Source organism: Phocoena phocoena, chromosome 5 (assembly GCF_963924675.1).
Source record: "Phocoena phocoena chromosome 5, mPhoPho1.1, whole genome shotgun sequence".
In the NCBI taxonomy this organism is placed as follows: Eukaryota; Metazoa; Chordata; class Mammalia; order Artiodactyla; family Phocoenidae; genus Phocoena; species Phocoena phocoena.
Window position 1 is genome coordinate 50,406,410 of NC_089223.1, and position 24,858 is coordinate 50,431,267.

At 41.2% G+C, this 24,858-nt stretch overlaps 1 protein-coding gene across 1 annotated transcript in view; it reads right to left on the minus strand.

Annotated features, from left to right (window-relative positions):
- The window catches only part of SLC4A4 (solute carrier family 4 member 4), a 351,925-nt gene extending 328,994 nt beyond the window's left edge, over window positions 1–22,931 (minus strand). The window contains exon 1 of the mRNA XM_065878165.1: window positions 22,728–22,931. The gene's annotated coding sequence lies outside the window, so the exon portion shown is untranslated. The remainder of the gene's footprint in view (window positions 1–22,727) is intronic.
- Between the last annotated feature and the right edge of the window lie 1,927 nt (window positions 22,932–24,858).

The window sequence follows — 24,858 nt, forward strand, 5'->3', positions numbered from 1 at the left end:
TGGACCTCAAAATTGCAGGGGGAAATTAGATAATTTTGGAAAGAGGTCTGAATTAATTATTTCAGATGGAAGACAGACTTTCTGAGGGCAGACACACTTGGACAAGCAAAGGTTGGAAGGTTAGATTTTTCTTAGATGGCATCTAAGTTGTCTCTGTAAATGGCCCATGAGACATCCTGACAGTTGGCTGACTTCCTTGGTGATGTAGCACTGCAGTCATCACATCCATGAAGCTGGTTGTTAAGTCTCACAACCCCTGACTTGGATAACTCCACACAAGCCTCTGCTTTCTTTGTATCTCTTTCCTCAGCTTTAAGAGACAAAGGTCACTTTTGTACAACCTCAGGCCTAAGAATGCTATGTGGCTCTGAAAAGATCCATGAAGCTCTTCACACACACACAAAAAAGCATCAGATAAATTCTAGAGATATAATACCAATGTGTGTTTATTCCCAACCTATGCAGGTTTAAATTGACAAATGTTCCACCTTCTGAGCAAGAGACACTGATTTGTAAAGGTCTGTCTGCCTGATGAGGGCAGGGGTCCAACTCTTCAGGTTCATGCCCACATTTATCAGGAACTTGTGTTAAACCCACATGTTTTTAAAACTTCCAAATGCAGCAACATTAAGGTCACTGCTATTTTGTGCCAGTATATTCTTAATAATATGGAGAGAAATACAACAGAAATCTGTTATAGACCCAAAATGTCTTTCTATCTACCTGATGAAAGTACCTCAGGAATGGTGTAAGCTATCATTTACCATTTCTATGTTTTAATTTTGCAAATTGTCTGGCGTTTCAGAGGCAGTCTATAAAAACTTCTGTATTTTAAATAAAGCACAGTAATGACAGATTTAAATTCACCATGGTATAAAATCGTAAGACTATCACTATGTCTTTATCTTGTTAAAACAAATAAAAATTATAAATCCTTTTACAGCCACCAACCAAAGCCCAAAATCTGTAGGAGCAAGCAAAGGAAAAGAGGGAAGCTGATTATGAAATGAGAAACTGTTTTATGAAGGTGCTTTTGTGGTAAAAGTGTATGATGCAGTCACCCTGGCATACAAAGGTGGTATTTGAAAGCAATCTAAAAACTACACAGATCTGCAAATGAATAAATGTTCCCAAGATAAATTACAAAGAAAAACATTCTGAATGTGACTTTTCTTTGTAGTACATTTAGCTGGAAGTCTGTTCAGATTTTTTAAACAATTCTTTGGAACTTTGATTATCCAGCACTCTTTCTTTTTCACTTTTCGACTTTGTTACTGTGGCTGTACACCTCCAGTTCAGCTCACTTAACTTTTTATTGAGGACCTACTCTGTGGTAGTCCAACCCAGGGACTGGTGACACAAAAAATGAAAAATATACAACCACTTCATAGAGGAGATTATAGCCTACTAAGGTAGAGCCTACTAAGCTTATTACCAGATAATTCTGCATAGCTTCAAACTCCAAGAAATATACTTGTTCAAGAATAAGAAGAGATATTGCTTCATCCTTTTTGTCTACATACACAGGATTCCCAGTAGCAAGAAGAAAGCATTCTCCTCAGTTGGGTTAATTTCCCTAAGCTTCTACTTGGGGTGTGGATGAGGAGTAGAAGGAAAGAGGCAGAAAAAGAGAGAGATCAAATAATACATTCTTTAGTGAGAAATAACCCATAAGAAAAGGTTTCCTGGGCTTCCCTGGTGGCTCAGTGGTTGAGAGTCCACCTGCCGATGCAGGGGACACAGGTTCATGCCCCGGTCCGGGAAGATCCCACATGCTGAGGAGCGGCTGAGCCCGTGAGCCATGGCCGCTAAGCCTGCGCGTCCGAAGCCTGTGCTCCGCAACGGGAGAGGCCACAACAGTGAGAGGCCCACGTACCGCAAAAAAAAAAAAAATACAAAGATGTTTGGAAGACTATGAAGTGATTCATAAAGAAGACTTTGAAGTAGTAAATTCTGCATCACTCTCCCACTTCCAGAGCTTCTTTTACCACTACAGAAAGATGAAACTTAAATTGTTTTTTAAATTTTTATTTATTTATTTACTTGGCTGCACCGGGTCTTACTTGCAGCATGCGGACTCTTAGTTGCGGCATTCGGGATCTAGTTCCCTGACCAGGGAATTGAACCCGGGACCCCTGCATTGGAAGCGTGAAGTCTTAACCACTGGATCACCAGGGAAGTCCCGAAAATTAAGTTTATTCACTAAATGATCTGATCTCAACATTTTAAAATTCATTTTACCGTCTGTGACCTTTGTTTAGTTTATGTGTGTGTGAAATGATGTGAAATCATATTTAGTTTTAAAAGCAACACTAATATGTACCTATAGGCATAGTTTTCTTTAAGGTTATGGAAACATATCCTAAAACTTTCTCCTCACACATGGTTACAGATTTTTTTAATTTTTATACCTCTGAATTAATAAGCTCAGAAATATTGTTTGGAAGACCCATGTGTCTAGACATATTAAATCAAATGAAACTCTCCGAGAGACTTCACACCAGTGTCAATAACATAAACCATCAACTCTCATTTATTCAAGGGAAGATTATAGCATTTGGAGCACAGCCAACATCTCATTTCTTCTTGCTGTCCTTTCAGCCTGCAGTATCTTATCTATCTTATTGGTAGGCATCACTCCAAAAGCCGTAATAAACTAACAATTATTAAGTCCTTGCCATGAGACAGGCACCACTGTCAATATATGCTAGAGCATTTGATTTTCCACAGCTACCCTATGAGATCAGTACTATTGTTATGCTTATTTTACAGATGAGGGGCACAAGGATGCTGTTAATTGACTTGCCCAAGACCACAGTCATAAATGGCAAAACAAAGTGACCATTTGGTCTGTTGCCAGGGCCTGAATACTTAAGCACTGCATGATATGCCTCCAATAGATAGCCATCATAGAGGAAATAAAACCTAAACCAAGAAATAAAACCCAAACCAATCAATAGAGTAAGAAACCACTCTCCTTTTTTTATATATACAGAATCAAAATGAATGTGCATTTCATGGGTGAAACTGTTCCAACTATTGATCATAATGAGATTTCAGGTATAATCCATAGATTTTTTTAACCCACATATTCAATCCCAGGCCCTCAGTTAATTGAGAGGCGCTGGTTTGATCTTTCTTATCTTCTTAGGTATTTGTCAAACCTAATACATATTTATCAAGCACTGAACTCAGCCCTAAATTTTTTTTTTTTTTTTTTACTTGTGGCAAAAAACACGTAACAAAATTTTCCAACCACCCATTTTTAAGTGTACAGTTCGGTAGTGTTAAATATACGTACAATGTTGTGTAATGAATCTCCATAACTTTCAGCCTTAGTCCCTTCGGGCTGCTATAACAAATTATCACAGATGAGAAGCTTATAGACAACTGAAATTTTTTGTTCACAGCTCTGGAGACCAGAAGTCCTAGACCAGTCCATGCACCAGCATGGTCAGGTACGAGCCCTCTTCCAGGTTGCAGACTTCTCACTGTATACTCACATGGCAGAAGGGACTACAGAGCTCTGTGCAATCTCTTACAAAAGCACAAATCCCATTCACAAGGGCTCCATCCTCATGACCTAATCACCTCCCAAAGGCCACACCTACTAACACCATCACCTTTGAGAATTAAGTTTTCAACATGTGAATTTGGAGGGGGACACAAACATTCAAACCACAGCAGCCCTAAACCCTTTTGAGGTCCATTTTGTCATACCATTTTATTCTTTATCAATGACCCCTCTTTAAATTTCTGAAGTTGAGCAAAATCTTCAAAATAGAAGCGTTCTTTTTAGACAAGCACATATAAGACTCTGACATTATAAGTGAGTGATTCTTAACCTCTTTTGGGGCCATGGTCTTTTGAAAATCTGATGAAAGCTATAGATAATAACCTCAAAATAAAATGGATAGATGAATATATAATTTAAATGGTGCTCTATTTTTATGAGGTTATTGAACCTCTGCCCCGCAAAGGCCAACTCTGAACTCAAGTAAAGAACCCTAATTTTCTGGTATTATTTTGCACTAGTATTTACCAATCTCTTATATTGCAGTATTCTTTTAAATATCAAGCTTCCCCAAATGAGTGGTAATCAAGATCTTATTTGTAAAATTTCACATAAACATGATCTTGTTTACAAAAATTAAATTAATCTACCAATATTCAGGAAAATAACTACATTGCTCATAAAAGGAACCCCACAGAGGCAAGGAATTCCCTTACTTCCCATAGGTATCACATATTCAATGTGCAGTTTCCCACAAAAATGCTATCAAAGTACCTCATGGCTGAAAGTAAGCTAAAGTACAAATGCAGTCAAAGCTGCCGATCCTTATGGGCATACCTTCTTCAGATCTGATAGCAAGAAAGCCGCATGACCGATTGTAGATAAGCTGGACTTGATCACTACCTTTCCAAATTTAATGCACTGTAGTTAAATAACCATGTTCACTGGTTTTGATTGCATCATTGCACTTTCTGATGTTTCTGATAACATAAAACATTAGATTTTTAGAGGTGATATCCTAGAGCTGAAGGGCTCTCATTTCCTTTCCACCCAGACTTGGGGGGGAGTAGATAGCTAAAAACTAATGTTTTGTTTTGTTATTTGTAGGGGACTAAGTAAACATTGTTAAGGGACACTAGTCCACATTAAATATAAAATATTTTGTATATGTCACCGCTTTAGCAATACATGAATCCTTTGGATGCACTCTTCCAAAAACATATATACATACAAATTCTGTATACAATATCTGGGGGTTCATGAGCCCCAGCCTAAGGTCCAGCTGTGGACCCCAGACCTCAAAATTAAGAACCTATCTCTGCATTCAGTAGACAAGTGTAAGCAGACACTTCTAAGATTTCTAGGACTTTATCTCCTTGAAACGACATGAAGAATCGAACTCTGGCTGCCTTTAAAGGTGTTCATCATTCGCAAAGAAACTCAGCACTTATCAGAGACAATCACCACAGCATTCTCTTTGTTATCTGGTCAGTTTCTCAAAACATAAACAGTTTAGTTAACTGCTCTTAAAGGAAGGCCCTGGCTCTTTTTCTATTTCAAAGGCTGAGAACCTGAGGGATGGATAGCCTCCTGCGTCTGCCACAGTGACTTCATGCTGCATCTCTCCAGAGAGCTAATCAATCAGTAGACATCCTGGGGCTGGCAACACAAACGAGCCAGGAATCAGTCTGGCTAATGTAGGTATTGTCATCTGGTAAGCCGTGGTCGCCACCGGAAGCCACCCACCCTCCTCAAGGCTCTTGTCATATTGGTCATATTGCACCTTCACTTAAGACGTCCCTCTTCTCAAGCTCCTTTCAGATTTATTAACGCCAGTGTTCAATTATCCATTTCATTCTATACTAAATTAGCCTCTTATCTTCTTTCTTGTGCTCTAATTTTTTAATGTTTGTCTTCTATATAATGTCACATAGCTCAACTGTCTATAATACACTATTCAATATATATACATACTCCAAGGTTAAGTTAAAGTTATAAAAACTACTGTTTGAAAGATTCATTAATTTATTAAAACTGTTTTCAGAATGTGACTTTTTTGCCACTTAGATTTGTTCCCATTGCTCCACCAGGTTTCCCAAATTTTGAATTTGCCATATGAGATGAGAGTGTACTAATTTCAGAGACTAAACTTACTGATACTTACTATTCCATTTTTCTTTTTTTTACAAAAAAAATTGTATTCCAAAATGATGAGCAGGCAGAAGTGAGATGAAAACAATGGGAACAATGAGAAGAAAAAGTTTTCAAGTACTCAACATCCTTGATTACTTTTCCCATGACCCTGTGATTGGAAACCAGGACAGCATTTAAAAAGCTGGTCACCTTGGAAAGCACAGAAACCTCTAAAAATAAAAATCAACATTTACAGACTCTGCCATAATGGTTTCCTGGTAAACAGAGAGTCATGCCTGCGATTCTACCCCCCACACAGGGGTTGTGGCAATTAATTATTCAGCATTTGGAAAGTGCTTTGGAGATAAGAAGCTAAGTGCTAAAAACCATCATCAATTTGCAGCAAACCGCACTTAAAGCGAACTCACCAGGTTTACAGCTGGAAACTGAACCATTAGTCTAAGTCCATGATTTCTTTTTCATTTTTTTTCCCCATTTCATTTAGACCATTAGACCAAACAGCTGACACCCATCTGGAACCTTCCTTTTCCTTTTGGTTAACCTTTGAGTATCACTGAGTAAAAACTAGCCCTTAATTTTCAAAAAAAATGTAAATTCTAATAATGTGGTTTCACTGGAATTCACAGTGAGATGCTTATTATGTATCCTTCCTCTTCTATCTTTTATTTAAGTAATATAATAGTGATTTTACTAAAGATTTCATATGTAAAACTCTGAGAGTAAAGTCTAGTTTAATGTATTTCTACTGTATTAGTGATCATTTAAGCAAACATTTAATGTCCATGACTGTACTACACATATAAACTTAGATGAACAAGCTAAGAATTGGTTAACCTTGAGTAATACTCTATATGAAAGTAATGTCCTTCTATTTAAATAAAAAATTGGGTGTTGTTAGACAATTTTTCCTTCTTATCTACAATATATTCTGGTTTTAATTTATTCATTTTAAAACTCAAAACAATGGCCCAAGATTGAGAATTTTTTTTCACCAGACTATAACTAAAACCCACATAAAAATCCACCTGCATTCATGCTAAAAAAAAAAAAAGAGGAGGCATGAAGTGGCTTCTAGAGAGTCAGTAGCAGGCCACGCTCTGCAAAGCAATCACATGGTAATTGTGGTTGGTCTGGGATTAAATAGACAATATACAAGATACAATCACTCTTACCCATGTCCATTTTAGAAACAATAAATAATTTTGTCCAAAATATTCATTTTTTACTTCATGTCTCCTACACATTGAAAGATCATATATACAAATGTCATAATTTCATGTTTTAGAGAATTAAATTCTGTACTGACATAATCTTCTTGGATATGAGACTTGTTTCCATTACACGGAGCTCAACAACATTTCTCTGAAAAGAGGGTTTATGTATTTTAATCCCCAAAATGCACAGTTTTAAAAGTCATCTTTGGTTTTAGAAAGGGCTTATTATGAGATGAGTTTTCACCACTTTAAACAGTAATACCTTTTACACATCTATTAGTCAACCTTAAATCTTTTATCAATATTCACCTCCCGAAAAAATAAAAACAAACAAAAAAAAAACGTGGAAGTAAAATCTTAAATGTACTTGACATTCCTAATCTCAATAGGGAAAAAAAAAAACCTTGCTGGTTGCTGAAGTGAGATTCTCCATAAGGCTCCCGGCTCACATAACAAAACTAACTATGGAATTCTGCATGGAACCCACAACGCACTGCTCAACCCAAATATAAGGTAACACCAAAGCAGCTAAGATAAATTTTCTCATTGGCTGGGCTTGATATTTACTATGTATTCCATATAATCTTCATCATCTATGGTTCACTGTATAATAAATATGTAGATAAATTATTTTTCATGGTTTACTCCAAATATTCTCATTTCTTTAAAAGAAATTGAGAATAGCTACAAGCAACTTAAAACTAAGGAAGAAAATGAATCCAAGGAAGGTCTTTTTTTAAAAGAATTCCATGAAAGGAAGTATCACAGTAGTTCCTCCTCTGCTCTGCTGGCTTTATTAGGATATGCCAATAATGGACTATTGGTGCAAAGAGAAGAAACAGACAAACTTTATGTTTTAAAGAAGTGTTTTGTGGCACACATAATTAACTATCACTGCTTTAACGTTAACAGGGCAAAATAAACAACTTACTATGATATAGTTGCCTGGTGCGTAGGGGGTCAATCAAGTAAGTCATTTCAAATGAAACGTTTTCCATCCATACAAATACGAAGGAGATAGAAACTGCCCAAAGGAATTAGCCATGTCCCCAAGTGAATAAGAAATGAATTGGCAGGGACCGAGCCTCCATGAGAACATTACTTTGAATCAAAACCAAATTTCTAAAACACTCCAGGTGACCCGCTCTATATTTATGGAATTTAAATACTGCAATGTTGAAAAGAATGATTCTGAAATGTTTAAGAAATGAAGCAACTTAATTAAGTTGGCAATGCTGTATTTACTGATTGTGTTGTAATGTTCAGATCTAGAACCAGAGTGACAGGAAAGACAAAGATCAAGACTCTGGGGACCTTCTGAGACGGACACTATCACCTGGCCATGAACTGCTGTATCCTACCACTCCCCAATGCAACAGCAGAGGCGGGTCCATGTCCCATAAACTTGGAAGGTCCTCACCTAAGTTACTCTGAGGGAGGCTAAAAATGACACACACACACCCCTACCTAAAAATTTCATTCACCATATGCCCAAATCCTTCCAATTTCATCATCAGTGATTATTTCTTTTGCACCTTTCTTCCAGTAAAAATTAAAAATGCGAATACTACCAAAATACATAGTACACTAAATTAATGTTCTTACAAGGATATTGTCAGACTTTTTCCTCTTGCAAAGAAAATTAGAAAAAATTAACAATGAGAGCATTAGCTTTCAAACTCAAATTGTATTAAAAGAACCATATTATAAAGGAAAGGTAGAGGTGATGAAGTCAGGTATGATCATAATAAAGAACACCTAAATCATACTATGTGCTACAAACTTTTCTAAGCATTTCACATATATTAACTTACTGAAAGCCTAGGACTTAAAGGAGGTAGATTCAGATGAAGAGCTGGAGCACTAAGGATCTGGGGGCCATGCTGTATCACCCAGATCTCCCCTCATAAAGGAGGGGCTTCCCCGTGGGAATGTTGGGTGACTGACAACGCCCAGCTCAGACTTGCTCTGGAGAGCCACCTGATTCAAAATCAGTGCCCTGGCCAAGGGCAGCCCACATCTCACGACTGGTTGACATAGGGTAAAAAGGCCTGGCTCCCTTACCTCAAGAGGAGGCAACTCTGAAGGGTCTCCTCTGCTCCAGAGCTCCTGAGGGCATCAGCAGAAGCCTTTGCTACCATCGAATCGACTTCAACTCCTCCTTGTGCCCAATCTAACTTCCTTCACTCCCTCACAGGTATTATACCTCAGCGCAAGCCCCAATAAACTTCCTGCCCAATCAGAACCCGTTTCCCAGGGAACCCAACCTAAGACCGTCCTGGAGGCAGGGCTCAAGCCCAGGCACTCTGGCTCCAGCGTCCTCATAAACAGCACACTGAAATCCTGACAGTAATGCAGATTCAGAAAACAAGCTCAATGGGAGTCTCCACAGGCCTCAATACCTGCAGGTACAAAGAGGTCTTGGTAACAATAACCAAAATTTGCCACAGGACTGCTGGATCTCAGCAACCTTCTCTCATTTCTGGAGTCTGTCAGTTGTGCTCACCACCAGTCCTTTCATGACCTTCTATTTGGGCCTCTTCACTGAAGGCCAGTGACTACTGGAGAATGCCACTTTTCTGCCCAGGATGCTCTCTCCGGGTGCCCTAATGCTTTAAACCTTCAAGGCACTGAAGCCCACAGCTACTGCCTCAGGCACCATCACCCCAGAGCTACACTCTGCTACCTGGATCCTGAAGCAGCCCTCTCCCGGCCCACACTTCTCAGACCACCTCATGAAAATGGGTCCTTCGGCTTTGTCTTACAGTCTCTCTCTCTCAATATGGCTAAGGCCTCCTTCCTAGGGCACAGTACCCTCCATTCCCCTCTCTCATCGTGGCCTCTAGTCAAAACAGCATTTCCTCATATATGTTCAACTCATGAGAACAGATACTTTGGGGGTCACTGCCCACCATTTAAGCAAATAGCAAGATCCTCAATCCCTGCTGAGACACAGCTAAGACACCCTCTTTACAACATAAAGGATAAGCAAAAGAATGTATAAAGCACAGCAATATGGGAACACTTGGCACAGGATCAATAGCTCCACACATCTCCAGCCCAAAGAGCATCACTGAACTATATAATGACCATGAGAGATGAACAAAAGGGAAAATTATATTCAATAGATTGTTAAGAAAGGAGATAAGTGTGTGCAATTCAGAAACATATTTTAAGACAATTTTTTAACATCTTTATTGGAGTATAATTGCTTTACAATGGTGTGTTAGTTTATGCTGTATAAAAAAGTGAATCAGCTATATGTATACATATATCCCCATATCCCCTCCCTCTTGCATCTCCCTCCCACCCTCCGTATCCCACCCGTCTAGGTGGTCACAAAGCACCGAGCTGATCTCCCTGTGCTATGTGGCTGCTTCCCACTAGCAATTTTAATTGGATGCTTAATTAGGTAAGCTTCAGTTATCAGAAAATTCAATTAAAGTGAATGCTTCATACTCTAATGACAGTAGATAAATAGATTACTCCTGCAATTTAAGCAGACAGATTCACAATTTCCCAGAAATGGGCTCTTCAAAATATGATTTCCCCTCCCTTGATTCCACAGACAGCAACCCATGGTACCTACTGCCCTTACTTCAGGCATTCACACCATCCCATCACTGCTCCCCAAATCGTCAGGGTCCTGATAGATCCCTTATCCCTGGACACCCACCTTAGAACCCTCACTGTCTCTACAGGACTAGGAAGTTATTCCACCAGCTCCTGATTCAAGCAGCAACCTGCTTGAAGTCTGAGCCACGTACTCTAGCCTGGTTTTTTCTGCTGCTCTGGTTTTTATATAAAAGACACTGTGTTATTCAAGCCCATACACCCGAGTCCTTCCATCACAGAAGCTAAAAGCTGTGGGTCAAAAAGAAATATATGGCATTGGGCTTTCTAAGCTCTCTATTTAATCTGTGAACATAATATTACATCTAAGGTATCTAACACACCGATTTTTAAACCTACAAAATAAATTTCATTTAGTTGGGAAAGCAAACTCTTTCAGAGTACTGGAATTATCCCAAATGAACCCTGAACCAAAAGTGTTGGTTTTAATTCAGAAACACCCAATTTTATTTTATCAGCAGCAAGGGGTGGACTTGATTTAGAGAAATTTTACAGGGAGTGTTAAATGATTTGATCATTTTATAGCCTCAAGTGTAACAATGCACTTATACTAGTACCTTCTGGTCAAGGTCAATAGCTGAGATAAGATCTGCTGAGGCAGGTAAAACTTTACAGGTAACGTCATGTGAGGTCAGACCCACAATCCCTTAGACCACCCTTCAGTGACATCTGACAGTGACATCAAAAAGCAAGAAACCATTCTACAAAATGATAGGTGACTCGAACAAAGTGCTGTGAGAGAGCTCTGGGTCAAGAGAGAATACTATCCAAAGAGGTCTATTTACCAAACATATCCATATTCTCTTTTACATTGTATAAATACTTAATCTACATAAAGATTTGTTCTGTGCCTCTTTAGAAGCCAGTTTCTCCTCTTAGGGTAAAATGCTGTTCACAGAAATATCCACTACATAAATTTAAACTCTAAACCTATTTCTCTCAGTTGTAAGTGGACCTCCTAGCACTGATGTTCTTGGATTTGGGGCAGAGTGTTCATGACTTTCCCTAGGCTTGGACTCAGACGTAAGTGAGGTCTCCTTTCAGACTTCATTGTTCAAGATAACAGCATTCAAGTCAATTTCTGTCTGTTCTCCTGAAGACAGCCCCCTATTCTCATGATATGCAGTGCACTTCTCTAGACCTTTCCCAGTTATGTCTGTCTTGAGGTGCAAGACCAAACCTTCGAGGGAGCCATATAGGTAAGGCTCATAAGGATGAACACAGACATTCAACATTAAAAGACCCCTATTAAGAGGTGATAACTGAATTCAAAGAGTATGTGTTCAAATGTAATATTTATCAATATACCAAAAAATAATCAAACATTGAGATTTCACTGGAAATACTATTCTATATATAACAAGTAAAACATCTATTCTAAAATGTCTCAGTATATTATGCATTCACACATATTATAAGGCACATAGATGATAAGGCAAATAATATACACCTAACACATAGTGCAATGATATTCTCTCACCTTTACATAAAGCCCAGTATTATCATAGTGCCCTAACAGCAGTACCATAGAGGAGTCCTATTTTCCTCATTTATATTTGTATTATATCTTCCAAAGATTTTATGAGAACAACATCTGGATTTAAAACTCCTAGTTCAACACGATCAGTACAATATAAAAGAATGATTCGAGTGAGGCAAACACCAAATTCACAGATGTGAATACATAAGTGAATAAATGACTCTCCCCTTGCCTACCACAGGAGATGCCCACTCAGATTTGCCAATTGAAACCCAGAAAGCACTAGATGTGCCTAATTTTGCCTTTTTTACACTATCTGCTACATATTCTTCAGAGAAGGCACAAAATTACAATTCCTGGGCTTCCCTGGTGGCGCAGTGGTTGAGAGTCCACCTGCCGATGCAGGGGACGTGGGTTCGTGCCCCGGTCCAGGAAGATCCCAAATGCCGCGGTGAGGCTGGGCCCGTGAGCCATGGCGGCTGAGCCTGCACATCCGGAGCCTGTGCTCCGCAACGGGAGAGGCCACAACAGTGAGAGGCCCATATACCGCAAAAAAAAAAAAAAAAAAAAATTATAATTCCTTTTAAACTTTTTTTTAGGTAAATGGCTCTTTAGAAATCTTAAAAGTAGTGCTCACTGGGGGAAGCTGGGTCAAAGCTATGTAAAAACTGGACTATATTTTTCTAACTTCCTGTGAGCCTACAATTATTTCAAAATAAAAAGTTTTTTTAAGTGCTAGCAACTCATTTTTAATCTCAAAAAATTAGTGCATAAAACTGTGTCCAATTCAGGGAACAGATAAAATAGAGTCTTATCTAAATAGAACGGTTAGGTAATTTTTCCAAGGAACTATAAAACATCACAACCCTAATTACAAAAGTTTCATCCCCAAAGTTACCAGATTCCAAACTTCATGACAACGAATTTCACCAAAAGTATTTGAAAGACCTAACAGCAATGATCAGAGCTACTACACTGGAGGAATTTCTCGAGAAGAAATAGACTTTAGATTAATTTGAGTGTAATGACTGGGCATCTCTGATTGGTCTGTCCAGATTTTTTAAGTAACTAATTATAATTCCACTAAATAAGTATTTTCACTATAAAATATGCTATCCACTGTGAGGACCACAAAATATACCCTGACACAATTCTTACAGTGAGGAAGCAGAAAGTGTAGAAAGACAACATGAACCCATATGAAACAGGGCAGTGCAGAGCAGTAAGCAATAAAGTGATCAAATAGAATGTACAATTCACTGCCTAATGTTTTGGCAGGAAAAAGTGGGAGTGCTTGAATTATATTTTCTTCTGATGTTTCTGGATGGGTGTTTTAGTTTCATCTCTTAATGTACTTTTCAAGGGAAATTATCTGATCTCATTTATCTAAATCTTTTGAGACACTTCCTATCCACCTTCTCTCATTTCCCTGGCAAAGGAGTTCAACTTGTAAAACTGCAAACGTGTGAGCTGTGTGTTTCTTCTCAATCTGTTAACGCTCAGCAATTTTCTAAAGGTGATTGTAATCAGTACTTTAGCCAGCTCCTAACATGAGGCCCTACTCTCTGCTAACATCATGAGTGCTCATCTCACATTCCTAAGGACACAGTCTCTAGAGGTCAAAGGAATGAAGGCATTTCTGAAGCAGTTCTGCTGGGAGGTCTCACGGCAACTGCAGTCAACATGCAACACGCAAGGGGAGGGTTTGAGGAGGGCAGCCATCAACACTCAAGATACAGTCAAACTTCCAGGCTGATGATCTCACTCAGTCCTCACTCAGAACAAACATGTTTCACAAATTACACTTTCAGAACTTCATTCATGATCATTGTGGGGTAGAAGGTACCAAAGCCTGGTTTGTGTTAAAGACATTAGGAATCTCCCCATCAGGCCACAGAGACCAACAGATTTCCATGCTGAAAAGCAGGAGATATGGAAGAGCTAATCTCACTCCACTCTCATGGGATATCAGTTTAGATACTATAGTTGTCACAATCCTATTCTTTAAATAGTTGTTCTTCCTTAAATCCATAGCCTCAATTTCTTTTTTAAAGTCACATGTGCTGAGTAGACACCAAAGGGAGGAGTCCTGCTTACAGCTTTTAACACAGCAATAACCAGACATGACTGGGTGCTTTTGTTTTTAAAGGACCCACTTTAACTTCTCACAGGAATGAAATCACCCAGAACAGAAGATGAGGTTTTCTGAAATTCACTATTTTTAAAACAGTAGTGTAACAAGACTCACTATAATTACCCTTTGTATTTATTTCAATTTTCCATAGCATTATATCTGTAACAAGAAAACAAAAGTTGTCTACTATTCCAGATGATTCCATTTGTCCAGTAAATCACCCTAAAGCAGCCACATTCGGGTCAAATACATACGAGGGATGCTACCTAAAATGTAAACATCCTCATAAAATGTACACTGACATGTTATTCTGAAGCAATACATGTTAGATACTCAGTAATCTGAGTACCACAAAACAGTTATACTTAAATGATAAAAGCCAACCAACCAACACTACCACCACCAGCTCTCAAAAGAAAAGACAAAAAACTCAAATATAAGAAAAAAGGGAAAAACATCAGTCTTTGGGTAAGAAAATCTAATTAGATTTCCATATCAAAGTCCAAGTTTCTTCTGCGGCAAGACTGATTTTGCAAAGGGATGCCTACTGTTGTTTATCATGTAATTCTCCAAAAAAAAAAAACATACAAATTTTCATTCTATTTCATTTAAATATAAATACAGGGCACTAAACTCCTTTTCATATGAAGAAAAAGGAGGATCAGAAAGTCAAACCAAAGTTGAGAATCAGACCTTTCAAGGGATTAAGAATTGCTACTTTACACAAATGTTCATAAGGTATATGCTGCATGTTTGCTTCTGATAATAGAATCAACATATCCGAGAACCAACTTAACCATAGTAAGCTGAAAGGGCTCTCTACAAGCTCCAGTTTTCAGCTGTTATTCATCTTTAAATATTCCATTTTTCACGAAACATGGTTTCCAAGGTATCAGCACTGGAAAACCCACTACAAGATTTTAAATCTGGAAATTGTTGGCCAGCATTCTATTTATAGAAGCAAAAAATATTCCATGTGTAAGCTCTGAGGGCTCACCCATGGGGTAAAGAGCACTATAATCATTTTCAAGGATTCTCCAGGTCCTGTGTGTGTTATTTGGAGGCATAAATTTGGTATGAGCTACATAGTGAAATGGGTGATCTCAAGCTGCTGGCTACTAGACTCAATTTTTCAAGCTGATGTTTAATAAACCCTGTTCCCAACTCAGCTTTAGCAATAAAAAGTAAAAGTTCTAGAGAAAAAATGTAAAACACAGTTCGAAGCATGCAGAGTTAACAGCTCAAAAAGGGTGCTTAAGTGTGTTGTTCATTCATTCAGCAAACAAGCATCTATAACTATGTCAGGAACTGCTCTCAGTGTTGGAAATTCAACTCAAAAGTAAGATATGTTTAGAACACAACAACAATAAAAAAATAACTAATATATGTATAGCCATTTACAGTTCTGAGCAAGGTTTTATAAATACCACCTCATCTGTCTCCCATAATACCTCTAATGAATTAGGTTTTACAGCCATTTTAATACTAATGAAAAAAACAAGAGATCTATTACAGATGATTTTCTAAATTCTCCGAATCAAATAACTCACAAATAAGAGAGCCTGGTCTCCAGCTCATACCTTCCAAATGCACATTTCCATCAGTCACTGGGCAATACCACATAACAAGGTATTCTACTTTTATGGTAAGCACAGAGGCCACATTCTGTATGGTTTCGAATGTTATGTTAAAGCTGTTTTTTTTAGGGACACAGTTTCACAGATCCAGACTACGGTGTTTACAAGTTCAAAATGTTTCTCATCAAACAGGATACTACAAAAACTGGTTAGAACCGACTAGGCCCAAGATGGTTGTAAGATTCGACTTCCAGGAGACCTTGAACCTCAGTATATGCTCATCATAATATATTAGCATATGCTAAACGACACACCCACAGGTGCCAGTCCAGAAGCTGATCATAAAGGGGCAAAATGTGGGCAGTGGCCCAATTCCTGGAAATCCCCGCCCCTTCCCCAAAATAGGTGGAATAATCCTCCCACTTGTTAGCCTATGAAATAACCCAGCCCATAAAAGCTAACAACCCTATACCCCTGGGCTGCTCTCACCTTCTGAGATGGACCACATTCTGCCTATGGAATGTGTATCTCTGAATAAACTCACTTTCACTTAAAAAAAAAAAAAGATGTTTCCAATCTCTTCACCCGTTTATTTCATTTATTATACAGAAACACTGATGAACGAGTTTGTCTGGTTAGCTTAGCTTTCTAAACAAATAAGGTAAGTTTACCCGCCAAGTACTAAAATCTGTAACTTGGGATAACATACTGGGCAGAAACTCCATGAGCAAAAACCCTGAACTAGTACTTCACAAAAGAAAAACAAAAGCCAATCAACATATAAAAAGGTACAAAAGGTACTCTGGGAAATGTAAATTAAAACCACAATGTGATACAACTATACATCCACTAGAATGGTTAAAATTAAAAAGAGATGATACCAGCTGTTTGTAAGGATGTGGGGCAGCCAAAACTCTCATAAGATGCTGGTACCACTTTTGAAGGAAGGCACTATCTACTAAGTCTAGCTCACCAATCCAACTCACAACACACACATACCAAATTCCCACATTTACCAGAAGACATACGTAATAATGCTCAGAGCAGCACTTTGCATAATAACCAAAAACTGGAAAAAAACTCAAATGTCCATCAAGAGTGAATTTATTCAAGAGTCCATCATGAATAAATTGTGGCATTCTTATAAAGTGGAACACTGTAATGCAATGAGAATAAACAAACTGCTGCTATGCACAAAACGTGAATAATTCTCACAAACATAACATTGAGCAAAAGCAGGCAGGCACAAGGATATACAACTTTTCTGGTAGAAAGTTCAATAAAAGGTAAAAGTAGAGCTTCCCTGGTGGCGCAGTGGTTGAGAGTCCGCCTGCCGATGCAGGGGACACGGGTTCGTGCCCCGGTCTGGGAAGATCCCACATGTCCTGGAGCAGCTAGGCCCGTGAGCCATGGCCACTGAGCCTGCGCATCCGGAGCCTGTGCTCCGCAACGGGAGAGGCCACAACAGTGAGAGGCCCGCGTACCGCAAAAAAAAAAAAAAAAAAAAAAAAAAAAGGTAAAAGTAACCTGCAGTCCCAGAAGTCAGGAGGGAAGCTACTCTTGGCGGGGAGGAAGGAGGGGGTTTCTGGCTGCTGACAATGGTCTACATCTTGGCTTTGGTGCTGGGTCAGGGCTGTATTCACTTAGGTAAATCACTGAGCTATTTACTTATAATTTAATGGCATGCATACTTTTCTATACACGTTACATTTCAATAAAAATGTAAATAGATAGGAAGACGGGAAGGAGAAAGAAAAGAAAGAAGGGGAGGAGGGGGAAGGGAATGTATGAAGTGATGCTGTCAGGGCAGCGCAGAGTCCAAACCAACATGCTTTCTTTCATTCTTACATCTGCTATTAGTAGTTAGTCTACCTCTTCCTTTACTACCAAGCTGTTCTCTGGCACTTTTCAATATTATCCATGCAACTGCCGATATCAGGCCATTTCTATCTTCTAATTTGTAGTTTTCTGTTTGCTGTAGGATTAGAAATGTTATAATCAGCCGCTGGAACTGTATCTGAATTAAAGAGTAAACAGAATCTGAGAGATGTCTTATGAGTAAAGTGAATCCTCTTTAATGATGTCTTTTTTTTTAACCCTCTATTTTGCCTGCTCAGAGGCTGTTTTGCTGGAAGAATATGCCAAATACAGGAGTTCCAAATAGATGGAGTTGTTACTGGGCCCTATCCGTGAATACTAGGTCTCCAAGCCAAAGCTAGAATTAACAAACATAAAATTGCAGATCCCACAAGTTTACTTATTTGCAAATAGTATAAGAGAATATCAGGCAGTAAATATATTTATAAAAAAGAAAAGAAACTGCTAACTTTTTTTTTTTTTTTTTTTTTTTTGGCTGCGTTGCGTCTTCACTGCTGCGTCCGGACTTTCTCTAGTTGCTGCTAGCGGGGGCTACTACTCTTCGTTGCAGTGCACAAGCTTCTCATTGCGGTGTCTTCTCTTGGTGTGGAGCACAGGTTCTAGGCGCGTTTGCTTCAGTAGCTGTGGCACGCAGGCTCAGCAGTTGCAGCTCAAGGGCTCTAGAGCGCAGGCTCAGTAGTTGTGACGCACGGGCTTAGTTGCTCCGTGGCATGTGGGATCTTCCCCGACCAGGGCTCGAACCTGTGTCCCCTGCATTGTTAGTCCAACTGCTAACTTCTTACCCAAGACATTATGTACACTTTTTCTAATTGTGTCACTCATAGAACATCATATCAGTTTCAAAGAATATATTCCTTTGTCATTTTGTATTTTTATTAATTTTGATTTTTCAAATCCCCCAAAAATGTATACTAAAAGTTTTATTTTAAACTTTTTTAATGTTTCCAATACAGAAATTCAAGTGAAACAAAGGATACTCTTTTTCTACACAATAATCTACAAAGTAAAAAAAAAACAAAAAGACCTTGAAATACTAGTTGGTGATTATTTCCTTTTACATCCTAATTTCATGTAACTTCTTTCTGTATCCAGTCTCCATGAAAAACAAAAGTTAGCTCTCAAGCCTGGAGCTAGAACGGGCACAAACTGAAAGCTTCACCCGCAGGCACTGCAGGACCTGAACTAAAGAGGAGACAGGTGGGTGCCTCCACTGAACAGAATTACCTACAGGAATGGAAACTCCACTTTACACCAAGAGCAATGTTCATCTGCTTTAGTATCTTAAAAGCTGTGACTAAAAACAATACTCGTTCATTTGATAACAGTCATTCAATAAACAGGCGTCACTAGTTCAGAGATGAAATGTTCATTCCCACCTCCACCAATAATTTTCCACTTAGTTTAAGAAAAGCATACAAAGTTCGCTGTGTCTTAACTTCCTCATCTTTTCAACAAGCATGATAATCCCTTACGTCTACTTAATTTTCAGGGAAGCAGAAAAAGATGGATGTTTTGGCTTCTGAAAACAACTATAGATGTACATGGTTTCACCATTATTAGTTCTATCATCATCTTTTCGAACATATAACTTAATCCAAAGGCAAGTAAGACCTTATCATTGAGGGATGAAATTATGAACATCATGAAGAAGATTGGAAGAAAAAGTTTTCTCTCTTCTTTTTCACAGCAGGTAAATAAATCCATCACCATTCATAGCTGGCTGTCCTTTTGATGCCTTGTTTGAAATGCCATTGCACTGCTGAGACTAGAGAAATGCAATAAAAGTCATTGCCACAAAATCATTATGACAGTCATAAATATGGTTTCAGATAAAATAAAATCGGCTACCTCTACAAATGAGTATTATTCGTGCACCTGTGCATGTGCATGTGTGTAAATGTACATCAGACAAAAGAACTGGGTAAAAGGTGGGTTAAAAGAATCCATCTCCACTGCTGCAAAAATAACTAACGGTGTGCACTATAGGGGATATAAGATATCATCTTAATGTTAGAAGGACAGCAGCATATTTTCTATTTGTGACATAAACATATCAAATGCTTAGCTCTTGGGAGAAAGGCAAAGTGTATGTGAGGGGCTTCCCTGGTGGCGCAGTGGTTGAGAGTCCGCCTGCTGATGCAGGGGACACGGGTTCGTGCCCCAGTCCGGGAGGATCCTACATGCCGCGGAGCGGCTGGGCCCGTGAGCCATGGCCGCTGAGTCTGCGCGTCCGGAGCCTGTGCTCCGCAAAGGGAGAGGCCACAACAGTGAGAGGCCCGCGTACCGCAAAAAAAAAAAAGTGTATGTGAAATACAACTGAGCCCTGACCTTATATGAAAAAAACATTATTCTTCCCCTCTCTTAGAATTCCTGCATTATGCAAAAAGTTCCTGAAAGTAGCAAGATCTAATTTAGTTTTGTAAAAGTCTTACTAACTTCCTGGATGTTCCTAAACTATGTGTTTTGCTAAATGGCTTCCCCAACATAGATAAACGTCATAAATCACAGGTTGGCCTCAGAAACTGCAGCAACAGTGAGAACCAAGATAGGTGTTCCGCTTACAGCTTCTTTTGTCCCATCAAATCATGTGCCCTGATTCTTTCCATTTAGCAATCAAGGAAAACCTCCTTAGAAACTTTCATCATCATTAGATTTTTCTCTTCTCAGTTTGTTCTTTCCACTCCCAATCTTTATAGCTATCAACTCCAGTCTTGGCTTCTATTCACATTAAAAACAAACAAAGAAACGCTCCAAAACAAGTAGATGATGTGCGTTGCCACACTTAAGTAGCAGTGAATTCTCACAGGACTCTCTCCCCTAACAATAGTCGTCCTCGCGGACTGCAGCGCCCTCAGAGGCAGGCAGAGAAACCTGATTAACTACATGATTCAAAAACTTATGTGTATTTCCTTTCCTTAAGTGCTGTGTTTTCTTTAAGATGTAAGCTACGGCCTGACCTTGTAAGCTATCCACCTTGTTATCAACAAAGGATCAGAACCTTAAAATTATACTTGCCGGAGCTAAGTGGAAAATGAAATTACCACCAGAGTGTGCTGGAAGTTGTCCCAAAGGTTACCCGTTTCTATCACAATGTTTTCTCTAAATATGATTCCCTGTATCGCTTTCACACACTGTTCTAAACCCAAAACATATTCTAATCATTTAAAAGACTAAACTAATAACACTAACATTCAAACATTTAAAGGCATTTTACGTTAACAAAATGAACTGAAAGAGATACATATATGTTAGTAAGGCTCCAGAATGACCCCTAAACATTAAATGATACCCAAAACCTCATTTTGAAAACAACTTCATGCAAAATGTTGGGGGTTTCTTAGTTTTCTGTTTTCACAAAGGTAGACATGCCTGGAACTATCAAAATATCCCATCTTATCCCTCCCACCTCCACTCTGATAAATACCCTATGCCTCAAGAGTTCATGAGTACTACTTTCCTCTCTCTATCCATATATGTGGGAGGTTTTTGTCATCTTACCAGAGACCCTGAGATAAAGTTAAAACTATTCAATTTCAAGATGTAATAGAAAGAGAACAGAATCTTATCACTACATTTAACTTTAAAATGAAAGTAAAAGGTTTTTTTCCCCAGTTGTTAAAGCTATAGAAAAAGAAGTAGGCATGCTTTCTTTGACTGAAGTTATACTAATAACCTCAATCTAAGTGCCATAATGACCATGAAAATTACTTAAATGTTAATGTGATGGATACAAGGAAGAGAGTTGTTAAGTCAGAAACCTTTTCAAAAGACATTACATTGGCCATAAGAAGCTACTGAATACTGCTCTCACTGCTCTGAACAATCTATTCAGACCAAAATGAAAAACTAAGCCGTATTGAGCAATGTACACTTAAATTTAATTCAGGTAGTATTCGAACTCCAAGTCCCAGATACATGAGAAAAAGGGAAATATGTTACAATGCAGTGTCTCTTAGGAAAGGAATTGTTCCAGGATTTGAGACAATGTGTGTTTGGCACAGGCCAGTGTTCATGATTTCCCATTGGGAGCAACTTTCTCCAGCACTGAAGTGAAATGGGGAAAGAAATGAGGAGGGTAAACCAGAATTATAAAGTGCTCTTCATCATCAAGCCTGGAAAGAGCTTGGTGCAGGCCAATTATGAAGGCAAGGCCTGGAATGAGGGGTGGACAAAACAGAAGTTTTAGATGGAACTTTTTTTGAAAACGGTTTACGATGGTAGAACAGAGGTAGAATGGCTTCCTTCTCCATCTCTCATGTCAAGTTCCGGGCTTTTTTGTTGTTACTGTTCTTTTGTTCTTTAATAACTTTCCTGCTTGTGGTGCTTGCTGCAGTTTGCTGATGTAGTTCCCAACTCTTGCCTTTCTTTGGTGACTCTTATTAACGGACTGGCAAAGGCTGGGTAAAATGCACTTAAGAAAAAAGAAATCACCTCTTCTTGCCAAGACGCACATGCTGCCCAGTACCTGAGGAAGAGCTCCACTGTCGCCGGCCAAGAGAAATCCCAGTTTAACCTCTGCCTACCCTTTCCAAATCCATTGCAAATAATTGTGTGTGTGCCACTTGCAGAGAATCTGCCTGATTCACCCCCGCTTTCGGCGTGCCAGAGAAAGATGTGAATGTTCCATCTCGGAGCTGGCAGTGAAGTGGGGGCCGCGGTCTCGGCGGCACCTTAAGTTCCCCCCCCCAAGCCTCCCCCGCTAGTGGGTTTGGGGACGTTACCCTCTCAAGCAGGTGCCCAGCCACACTGGGGCCACCCAGGCTCACAGGAACACACGTGTCACTGCGCCGGAGCCCAGCCCGCGGGGTACAGTGGCCCCCCAGTCCGGGCGGCAACGCCGGGTTACGAGCTGAGGGCTTTACAGTGGGGGAGAAACAGGACCACCCAAACTCTTCCTCTAAACGCGAAGAAGAAAAAAAGTACTTTTCCGCGTCCTCTGCTTGCACACTCCGCCAGCGCCCAGCCCCGGGATGCCCGGCCCGCAACTGACCTCTCTGTCCCTCCCGGCGCGCGCCAGAGGCCGCCTGAGCCCGCCTGAGCCCTCTCCGGGACCTGCCCCGGGCCCGCCGCCCCAGCGCCCGCCGCCGCCGGGAGGCGGGGGAGTCGGCCGACCCTCCCTCCCCGGCCCCGGCCGGGCGCTCACCTCCTCGGGTCCGGCTTCCGTCGCTCCTCCAGTTTGGCGGCTGAGTGTGGGGCTGCAGCCGCCGCCGCCGCCGCCACCGCCTGCGCCGCCGCCGCCGCCACCGAAGCGCTGCCCGGCGCGCCGCCGGAGCTGGAAGCTGGGGGCCCGCGGGATCCCCGGAGGCGCGGGCTCGGGGCGCGGCGGGGCCGAACCGCGGGAAGTTGGTGCGAGGCGCGGAGCGAGCGGGGCGCGAGCCACCCGCGCCCAAGTAGTCACAACTTTGCCGCCCGGGTGGGTGCGCGCTCCGGGGCGGAGGGAGGCGAGGACGGGGCGAGGGCGCTGGGGCGGGAGGGTCCTCGGAGCCAGCAGGACGGGAACCTGAACGGCCCGCGAGAAAATGGGGGAGATAGCGCGGGGGATAGATATCTACACGGCCCGCGTGGTGAGCGGCCAGTGAGTGTGGGAGAGCGCGGGCGTCTACTCTACTTTGCCTTCTGCAGCTCCTGCATATTTATGGGGATCGCCGACGTTTCTGCCAACGTTTCTGCCAGTAACTAACACTGCAGCGATGGTGCCCGGCCTGGACGCCCCTCGGGAGCGAGCCCGGGGAGGGCGGGGGGACCGGAGAAAGCGGCGGTGGCGGAGGTTGTGCCACGAGCGCGAGCCCGCGATCCATATTTAAAGCCGCGACTGGCCTCGGCCAGCCCCCTGCCCTGCCCTCGCTCGCGCGCGCCCGGCCCCCACCGCTCCGGGCCGCCGCTCGGCGTCAGCAGCCCGGGCGGCGGCGGCGGCGGCGGCGGCGGCGGCGGCGGCGGCGGCGGGGGGGGGGGGGGAGGGGCCTCGCGCCGCACCGCCTCTGCCGGGGGCCCCGGCTCTGCGCGCAGCGCCCGGCTGGAGCTGACCGAGGACCCGGCTCCCAACCCGCCGCCTTCGCCTTTCTGGGTTCCGTCTCTCTCACGCCCTGAGCGGGCTGCGAGGACCAGCTTTTTGCCCTGTTCGCTAGAGTTCCCCGCTGGGGAGAGCTTATTCTCTCTTGCAGAACTGAAGTTGCTGGCATTTCCCAGCCCCAGGTCACTCTTGACGCTACTTTATAAAACTTGAGGAATATAGGTAGGGAGAGTGCTGCCAGCACACAGTATTAAGACATCGTACACCTTTAGCAGAGGATGCCTGGGGAGGGCACGGCTCTCAACCTTGTCCTTCGCTTATGTCACTGGACTTCTGTCGTCCTCAAGCAGTTTGGGAAACATCTTTAAGCCATCCAAGGGAGTTTCTTGAGGATATAAAGGGATTATTGTATTTACTGTGTTCCTAAGGCCAATTAAAGTCCCCTTTGCCAAGCACATACTACTAATAATATATCAATGACCCAGCCCCATCGTGATCAGTTAAGTAGACCATTAAGCTATAAACAGACCGTCAGCACAGGCACCATCTAATGTTTTGAATACTGCTAGAGAGAAGCCACTTAATGGATTTGAGCCTCACGGTATATGACGTAAGCCTATTAACACATATTATATATATAATACACATGTGAAAGTCACTGACCAAACTGCATCTTTGAGGATAGCCACCAAAGCACATAAAGCCCAAGAGAAATAATATCACATACTGACAACCTGCTCCAAAGATTTGGTTCCAAACCTTCCTTCAGTGCTAAGCTGTAATTAATAAGACTTGGGGCGGGGGGGAATCTGGAGGGAAATAATTTGGGGACAAGGCTTTTTTTTTTTTTTTGTCTGCGTTGGGTCTTCATTGCGGTCTGCAGGCTTTTCCCTAGTTGCGAGGAGGAGGGGGCGGGGCTACTCTTTGTTGGGAGCGCAGGCTCTAGGCGCAGGCTTCAGTAATTGTGTCACACGGGCTCAGTAGTTGTGGCTCACGGGCTCTAGAGTGCAAGCTCAGTAGTTGTGGCGGTCAGGCTTAGTTGCTCCACAGCATGTGGGATCTTCCTGGACCAGGGCTTGAACCCATGTCCCTTGCATTGGCAAGCAGATTCTTAACCACTGTGCCATTAGGGAAGTCCCAGGGGAAAAGACTTTTCTTTCCAGTATTTAAAACTGGAATAGATCTATTGTACCTCACCACTGCTTGGGAAGCAGGTATATACTCGTATCTTTTTAAAAAACGTGGTGTGTTTAAAATCCTTAGT